Raw genomic sequence first — 9,553 nt, forward strand, 5'->3', positions numbered from 1 at the left:
TACCATGAGCAAGCAGGCAAGAGAATGAAATAAAAGGCACCTAGATAGGAAGAGATGATTGGACTGCAGGGTCAATGCTCACGAGCCCTTTTGTTTCCTTTCCGTGATAGCCTGGCACATGAGTTGCTTCTAGTCCACTATCTTAATTAACCCCGAGCTCAAAACTGCATTTTTTAAAATTTTACTTTAAGTGCTAGGGTACATGTGCACAACATGCAGGTTTGTTACATATGTATACATGTGCCATGTTGGTGTGCTGCACCCATTAACTCGTCATTTACATTAGGTATATCTCCTAATGCTATCCCTCCTCCCTCCCCCCACCCCACGACAGGCCCCATTGTGTGATTTTCCCCATCCTGTGTCCAGTTGTTCTTATTTTTCAATTCTGACTTATGAGTGAGAACATGTGGTGTTTGGTTTCCTGTCCTTGTGATAATTTGCTCAGAATGATGGTTTCCAGGTTCATCCATGTCCCTACAAAGGACATGAACTCATCCTTTTTTATGGCTGCATAGTATTCCATGGTGCATATGTGCCACATTTTCTTAATCCAGTCTATCATTGTTGGACATTTGGGTTGGTTCCAAGTCTTTGCTATTGTGAATAGTGCTGCAATAAACATACGTGTGCATATGTCTTTATAGCAGCATCATTTATAATCCTTTGGGTATATACCCAGTAATGGGATGGCTGGGTCAAATGGGATTTCTAGTTCTAGATCCTTGAGGAATCACCACACTGTCTTCCACAATGGTTGAACTAGTTTACAGTCCCACCAACAGTGTAAAAGTGTTCCTATTTCTCCACATCTTCTCCATCACCTGTTGTTTCCTGACTTTTTAATGACAGCCATTCTAACTGGTGTGAGATGGCATCTCATTGTGGTTTTGATTTGCATCTCTCTGATGGCCAGTGATAATGAGCACTTTTTCATGTGTCTGTTGGCTGCATAAATGTCTTTGAGAAGTGTCCATTCATATCCTTTGCCCACTTTTTGATGGGGTTGTTTGATTTTTTCTTGTAAATTGGCTTAAGTTCTTTGTAGATTCTGGATATTAGTCCTTTGTCAGATGGGTAGATTGTAAAAATTTTCTCCCATTCTGTAGGTTGCCTGTTCACTCTGATGGTAACTTCTTTTGCTGTGCAGAAGCTCTTTAGTTTAATTAGATCCCATTTGTCAATTTTGGCTTTTGTTGCCCTTGCTTTTGGTGTTTTAGTCATGAAGTCCTTGCCCATGCCTATGTGCTGAATGGTATTGCCTAGATTTTCTTCTAGGGTTTTTATGATTTTAGGTCTAACATTTAAGTCTTTACTCCATCTTGAATCAATTTTTGTATAAGGTATAAGGAAGGGATCCAATTTCAGCTTTCTACATATGGCTAGCCAGTTTTCCCAGCACCATTTATTAAATAGGGAATCCTTTCCCCATTGCTTGTTTTTGTCAGGTTTGTCAAAGATCAGATGGTTGTAGATGTGTGGTATGATTTCTGAGGGCTCTGTTCTGTTCCATTGGTCTATGTCTCTGTTTTGGTACCAGTACCATGCTGTTTTGGTTACTATAGCCTTGTAGTATAGTTTGAAGTTAGGTAGCATGATGCCTCCAGCTTTGTTCTTTTGGCTTGGGATTGTCTTGGCAATGCGGGCTCTTTTTTGGTTCCATATGAACTTTAAAGTAGTTTTTTCCAATTCTGTGAAGAGTCATTGGTAGTTTGATGGGGATGGCATGAATCTATAAATTACCGTGGGCAGTATGGCCATTTTCACGATATTGATTCTTCCTATCCATGAGCATGGAATGTTCTTCCATTTGTTTGTGTCCTCTTTTATTTCGTTGAGCAGTGGTTTGTAGTTCTCCTTGAAGAGGTCCTTTACATCCCTTGTAAGTTGAATTCCTGGGTATTTTATTCTCTTTGAAGCAATTGTGAATGGGAGTTCACTCATGATTTGGCACTCTGTTTGTCTGTTGTTGGTGTATAGGAATGCTTGTGATTTTTGCACATCGATTTTGTATCCTGAGACTTTGCTGAAGTTGCTTATCAGCTTAAGGAGCTTTTGGGCTGAGACGATGGGGTTTTCTAAATACACAATGATGTCATCTGCAAACAGGGACAATTTGACTTCCTCTTTTCCTAATTGAATACCCTTTCTTTCTTTCTACTGCCTGATTGCCCTGGCCAGAACTTCCAACACTGTTTTGAATAGGAGTGGTGAGAGAGGACATCCCTGTCTTGTGCCAGTTTTCAAAGGGAATGCTTCTAGTTTTTGCCCATTGAGTATGATATTGGCTGTGGGTTTGCCATAAATAGCTCTTATTATTTTGAGATATGTCCCATCAATACCTAGTTTGTTGAGAGTTTCTAGCATGAAGCACTGTTGAATTTTGTCAAAGGCCTTTTCTGCATCTATTGAGATAATCATGTGGTTTTTGTCTTTGGTTCTGTTTTTATGCTGGATTACATTTATTAATTTGCATATGTTGAACCAGCCTTGCATCCCAGGGATGAAGCCAACTTGATCATGGTGGATAAGCTTTTTGATGTGCTGCTGGATTCAGTCTGCCAGTATTTTATTGAGGATTTTTGCATTGCATCAATGTTCATCAGGGGTATTGGCCTGAAATTCTCTTTTTTTGTTTTGTCTCTGCCAGGCTTTGGTATCAGGATGATGCTGGCCTCATAAAATGAGTTAGGGAGGATTCCCTCTTTTTCTACTGATTGGAATAGTTTCAGAAGGAATGGTACCTGCTCCTCTTTGTACCTCTGGTAGAATTCAGCTGTGAATCCATCTGGTCCTGGACTTTTTTTGGTTGGTAGGCTATTAATTATTGCTTCAATTTCAGAGCCTGTTATTGGTCTATTCGGGAATTCGACTTCTTCCTGGTTTAGTCTTGGGAGGGTGTATGTGTCCATGAATTTATCCATTTCTTCTAGATTTTCTAGTTTATTTGCATAGCGATGTTTATAGTATTCTCTGATGGTAGTTTGTATTTCTGTGGGATCGGTGGTGATATCCCCTTTATAATTTTTAATTGCGTCTGTTTGATTCTTCTCTCTTTTCTTCTTTATTAGTCTTGCTAGTGGTCTATCAATAATGTTGATCCTTTCAAAAAATCAGCTCCTGGATTCATTGATTTTTTGAAGGATTTTTTGTGCCTCTATCTCCTTCAGTTCTGCTCTGATCTTAGTTATTTCTTGCCTTCTGCTAGCTTTTGAATGTGTTTGCTCTTCCTTGTCTAGTTCTTTTAATTGTGATATTAGGTGTCAATTTTAGATCTTTTCTAATTTCTCTTGTGGGCATTTTGGGCTGTAAATTTCCCTCTATACACTGCTTTAAATATGTCCCAGAGATTCTGGTGTGTTGTGTCTTTGTTCTCATTGGTTTCAAAGAACATCTTTATTTCTGCCTTCATTTTTTTATGTACCCAGTAGTCATTCAGGAGCAAGTTGTTCAGTTTCCATGTAGTTGAGCAGTTTTGAACGAGTTTTTTAATCCTGAGTTCTAGTTTGATTGCACTGTGGTCTGAGAGACAGTTTGTTATAATTTCTGTTCTTTTACATTTGCTGAGGAGTGCTTTACTTCCAACTATGTGGTCAGTTTTGGAATAAGTGCAATGTGGTGCTGAGGAGAATGTATATTCTGTTGATTTGGCGTGGTGAGTTCTGTAGATGTCTATTAGGTCCGCTTGGTGCAGAGCTGAGTTCAATTCCTGGATATCCTTGTTAACTTTCTGTCTTGTTGATCTGTCTAATGTTGACAGTGGGGTGTTAAAGTCTCCCATTATTATTGTTTGGGAGTCTATGTCTCTTTGTAGGTCTCTAAGGACTTGCTTTATGAATCTGGGCGCCCCTGTGTTGGGTGCATATATATTTAGGCTAGTTAGCTCTTCTTGTTGAATTGATCCCTTTACCATTATGTAATGGCCTTCTTTGTCTCTTTTGATATTTGTTGGTTTAAAGTCTGTTTTATCAGATACTAGGATTGCAACCCTGCTTTTTTTATTTTCCATTTGCTTGGTAGATCTTCCTCCATCCCTTTGTTTTTAGCCTATGTGTGTCTCTGCACATGAGATGGGTTTTGTGAATACAGCACACTGATGGGTCTTGACTCTTTATCCAATTTGCCAGTCTGTGTCTTTCAATTGGAGCATTTAGCCCATTTACATTTAAGGTGAATATTGTTATGTGTGAATTTGATCCTGTCCTTATGATGTTAGCTGGTTATTTTGCTCGTTAGTTGATGCCGTTTCTTCCTAGCCTCGATGGTCTTTACACTTTGGCATGTTTTTGCGGTGGCTGGTACCAGTTGTTCTTTTCTATGTTTAGTGCTTCCTTCAGGAGCTCTTGTAACGCAGGCCTGGTGGTGACAAAATCTCTCAGCCTTTGCTTGTCTGTAAAGGATTTTATTTCTCCTTCACTTATGAAGCTTAGTTTGGCTGGATATGAAATTCTGGGTTGAAAATTCTTTTCTTTAAGAATGTTGAATATTGGCCCCCACTCTCTTCTGGCTTGTAGAGTTTCTGCCGAGAGATCTGCTGTTAGTCTGATGGGCTTCCCTTTGTGGGTAACCTGACCCTTCTCTCTGGCTGCCCTTAACATTTTTTCCTTCATTTCAACTTTGGTGAATCTGATAATTATGTGTCTTGGAATTGCTCTTCTCAAGGAATATCTTTGTGGTGTTCTCCGTATTTCCTGAATTTGAATGTTGGTCTGCCTTGCTAGATTGGGGAAGTTCTCCTGGATAATATCCTGCAGAGTATTTTCCAACTTGGTTCCATTCTCCCTGTCACTTTCAGGTACACCAGTCATGTATATTTGGTCTTTTCACGTAGTCCCATGTTTCTTGGAGACTTTGTTTGTTTCTTTTTACTCTTTTTCTCTAAACTTCTCTTCTTGCTTCATTTCATTCATTTGATCTTCAGTCACTAATACCCTTCCTTCCAGTGGATGAATCGGCTGCTGAAGCTTGTGCATGCGTCATGTAGTTCTCATGCCATGGTTTTCAGCTCCATCAGGTCATTTAAGGTCTTCTCTACACTCTTTATTCTAGTTAGCCATTTGTCTAATCTTTTTTCAAGGTTTTTAGCTTCTTTGCCATGGGTTCAAGCATCCTCCCTTAGCTCGAAGAAGTTTGTTATTACCTCTCATCTGCAGCCTTCTTCTCTCAACTCATCAAAGTCATTCTCCATCCAACTTTGTTCCATTGCTGGCAAGCATCTGCATTCCTTTGGAGGAGAAGAGGCACTCTGATTTTTAGAATTTGCAGCTTTTCTGCTCTGGTTTCTCCCCATCTTTGTGGTTTTATCTACCTTTGGTCTTTGATGATGGTGATGTACAGATGGGGTTTTGGTGTGGATGTCCTTTCTGTTTTTTAGTTTTCCTTCTAACAGTCAGGACCCTCAGCTGCAGGTCTGTTGGAGTTTGCTGGAGGTCCACTCCAGACCCTGTTTGCCTGTGTATCACCAGTGGAGGCTGCAGAAAGGCAAATGTTGCTGCCTGATCCTTCTTCTGGAAGCGTCATCTCAGAGGGGCACTCTGCCATATGAGGTGTCAGTCAGCCCCTACTGGGAGGTGCCTCCCAGTTAGGCTACTCAGGGAGGAGTAACAGACTAACTCCCACTTGAAGAGGCAGTCTGTCCATTCTCAGATTTCAAACTCCGTGCTGGGAGAACCACTACTCTTCAAAGCTGTCAGACAGGGACGTTTAAGTCTACAGAAGTTTCTGCTGCCTTTTGTTCAGCTATGCCCTGCCCCCAGAGGTGGAGTCTATAGAGGCAGGCAGGCCTCCTTGAGCTGCGGTGGGCTCCACCCAGTTCGAGCTTCCCAGCCACTTTGTTTACCTACTCAAGCCTCAGCAATGGCGGGCACCCTTCCCCCAGCCTCGCTGCCGTCCTGCAGTTGGATCTCAGACTGCTGTGCTAGCAGTGAGCAAGGCTCTGTGGGCATGGGACCCTCCGAGCCAGGAGCGGGATATAATCTCCTGGTGTGCTGTTTGCTAAGACTGTTGGTAAAGCGCAGTATTAGGGTGGTAGTGTCCCAATTTTCCAAGTACCGTCTGTCATGGCTTCCCTTGGCTAGGAAAGGGAATTCCCTGACTCCTTGCACTTCCCGGGTGATGCGATGTCCCGCCCTGCTTTGGCCCACACTCTGTGGGCTGCACCCACTGTCTGACAAGCCCCAGTGAGATGACCCCAGTACCTCAGTTGGAAATGCAGAAATTACTATCTTCTGCATCACTCACGCTGGGAGCTATAGACTGGAGCTGTTCCTATTTGGCCATCTTGGAACCTCCTCTGAAACTGCATTTTTAATAATGTCTCTAGGAGATTCTGATGTAGGGGTTTCTGGGACCCGGTTATATGAAAGACTTCCAAAATGTTTTGTAAAAAAAAAATAGTAGTTTTGTCCAGTAAATTGTCCCCCAGAAGTAAATTTAGACCTGGAGACCTAGATTTAATTGTCTCTGTTTACTTTACTAGTTCTCGAATTTTCCAGGGGCCAAATCATTGAGCCAGAATTTCCTTTTTGCCTCACACTAAACATACGAAGCCAGGTCCTGGAGGAATCTCTGAGCTGTTCACCTCTCCAAGCTCTGGATAATAATTTAGTTTACCCAGCAGTAAAATGGGCAAAAGTAACACACATATTATTTATGTGTATTTAATGTGTTTAATGGATGGATTATACATTTATGAAGGAATTGTTAGCTAGAAGCGTTTCCTCCATCCTGTAGCTGCACAAAGCAGACTCTTGTGTAGCAAAATTGACATGACATATGGTGTTTCCAACAACAGAATCTCATGAGATACTTCGAGTTCAGAGGTTGTTATAGTCTATGAAAGTAACCTGCAACTTGGAAAAGTCTAATTCTGATTGGTTGTTTAACTTAACAATTTGTTATCTTGGTGATAATAAAGTGACATATCTCTATAAAAGGTACATATATTTGTGATATCATAAATGGTATAAATACCATCCTTATACCCAGTTAGGAGGTGCCTTTGGTCCCATGCTTTAGAGGGTCTCATATATCACAGATACAAACATGTAAAATTTTAAAAGAACAAATAGCACCTCTGTTACTCAGAATCCAGTGCTTAGTTCTGATAGAATTGGACTTGAAACCCTAAACATCCAGCCCAGGGAAAAGTTGCCTATCTTCCCTTCTTTGCTCACAATGAATGGAGATTATATCATGCATGTTTGTGCATTGTGAGGGAGCTGATTTTTAGAGACAGATTCTGCTTTGGAGTTCAGAGAGGATTGTAGCAATAAAGATCAGAGAAAAGGCAAATTCAGCAAACTGCTCAAAGCCTGTCTTTCACCAGAATGCAATAGATTCTTATGTAATGAAGAATTATTTTTCCAGTACAGTAGCACCTATTGTCCGTTTTCTTGCTTTTCTTTTTGTTCTAATTCCTGGCTCAAAAAGTACTCATGAATTAGCAGTATTTGCAACAGTTGCACATAGTGACTGAATAACATTCTGCATCATTAAGAAATTCATATTATTCTTTTTTTTTTCTTTTTGACAGAGTCTCACTCTGTAGCCAGGCTGGAGTGCAGTGGCATAATCTCAGCTCACTGCAGCCTTCACCTCCTGGGTTCAAGAAATTCACCTGCCTCAGCCTCCCGAATAGTTGGGACTACAGGTACCCGCCACCACACCCACCTAATTTTTGTATTTTTAGTAGAGACGGGGTTTCACCATGTTCGCCAGGATGGTCTCGATCTCTAAACCTCGTGATCTGCCCGCCTTGGCCTCTCAAGGTGTTGGGATTAGAGGCATGAGCCACTGCACTTGGGCATAAATTCACGTCATTCTTAAACTTGTACACATGCAGATTTGAACTTACATATGGAGTCAAATTCTCTTCTGTATTTGGACTCTTTCTTTGTGCCAATTTGCCAGTCAGTAAGGTTCCTGCGTATGAGTATTTAAATATAAAATCAGATGGGACCAGATTTTCATAGCACACCCAACTCAGAAAATAAAATACATAACTTATCTAACATATCTACTGAATGTGAAAGCAATGACAGTATTCAAAATGCTACTAATAAGGATACAACACAACGAAAACAAACTTAGAAGTAAAAATAGATAACAAAAGAAAAGTTTTCTTTATTATATTTGGAATAAGAGTGCTCATTTTTAACAGCTATAATAAAATATAATTCACATATCATACAATTCACCCATTTAAAGTATACAATTCAATAGCTTTCATTATATTCACAGTTATGCAACCAGCACCACAATCAATTATAGAACATTCTCAAGCTGTCATCTCCCATCATCACAACCCCCTCCCCTAGCCTTATGCAACTGCTAATCTATTTTCTGTGTCTAAAAATTTGCCTCCATTCAACATTTCATATAAACAGAATCATACGATATGTGACCTTTTTAAATTGCCTTTTGTCACTTTGCATGTTTTCAAGGTTCATCTGTGTTGTATCATGTATCAGTAAGTACTTCACTTATTTTTGTTTCCAAATAATATTCTATTATGTGGCTCTACCATATTTAATTTATCAGTTCATCAGTTGATGGGTCCACTTTTTGGCCATCATGAATAATGCAGCTATGGATACAGCTATGAACATTCATGCACAAGTTTTGCGTGAGCATATGTTTTCATGTTTTCCTTTTTCTTACATATGTATCTAGGAATGGAATTGCTGGGTCATATGGTAACTATGTTTAACCATTTGAAGAACTGTCCAGCTATTTTCCAAAGTGGCTGCACCATTTTACATTAAACATACTTATTTTTGAGGTAATACAGATTTTCTTATCTGAGATCTCAAGAGATGAGTTACTGAAAGAGAGAGAAGGCTGTAGGAAGGAAAATATGCTGGTATGATCTTCATTTCTGACTAAAGGATAAACTGAAAAATGGGACCAGATTGAAATGGTTGCAGTTCAATCTATACCTCTGCTATTTAAGGTGTAGTTTACAGACTACTGGCCTTGATTTGACCTGACAGCTTGTGAGAAATACAGAGTCTCAGGCTCCACCAAGATCTACTGAATCATAGTCTACATTTTAACAAGATCCTCAGGTGATTGTGTACATGAAAGTAGGCACTGCACATTAAAGTTTGAGAAATACTGGTCTGATTAGAACTCTAGATATTCTACAGGTAATAACATGTAAGACAGTGCTGGACTACACACAAAAGTGTGTGCTCGTGTGATTGAAAGCTAGAGTGTATTCTAGGTATGCAAGCCATATCCTCTGCCAGTCATTTCCTCCTTCCTCCCATGTCTCCTTGGACAATCTGCTCTCATTCCTGCAGAAGGCATGCACTCAAAGCCCCTGCTTTGTCTGGCATATGATCTCATTCTCTTGGTCAACTGGATTCTTTTTTTTTGAGAGGGAGTCTTGCTGTGTCACCCAGCCTGGAGAGCAGTGGCGCAATCTCGGCTCACTGCAAGCTCCGCCTCCCAGGTTCACTCCATTCTCCCGCCTCAGCCTCCTGAGTAGCTGGGACTACAGGTGCTTGCTACCACGCCCAGCTAATTTTTTGTATTTTTTAGTAGAGAC

This window comes from Nomascus leucogenys, chromosome 3 (assembly GCF_006542625.1).
Source record: "Nomascus leucogenys isolate Asia chromosome 3, Asia_NLE_v1, whole genome shotgun sequence".
NCBI lineage: Eukaryota > Metazoa > Chordata > Mammalia > Primates > Hylobatidae > Nomascus > Nomascus leucogenys.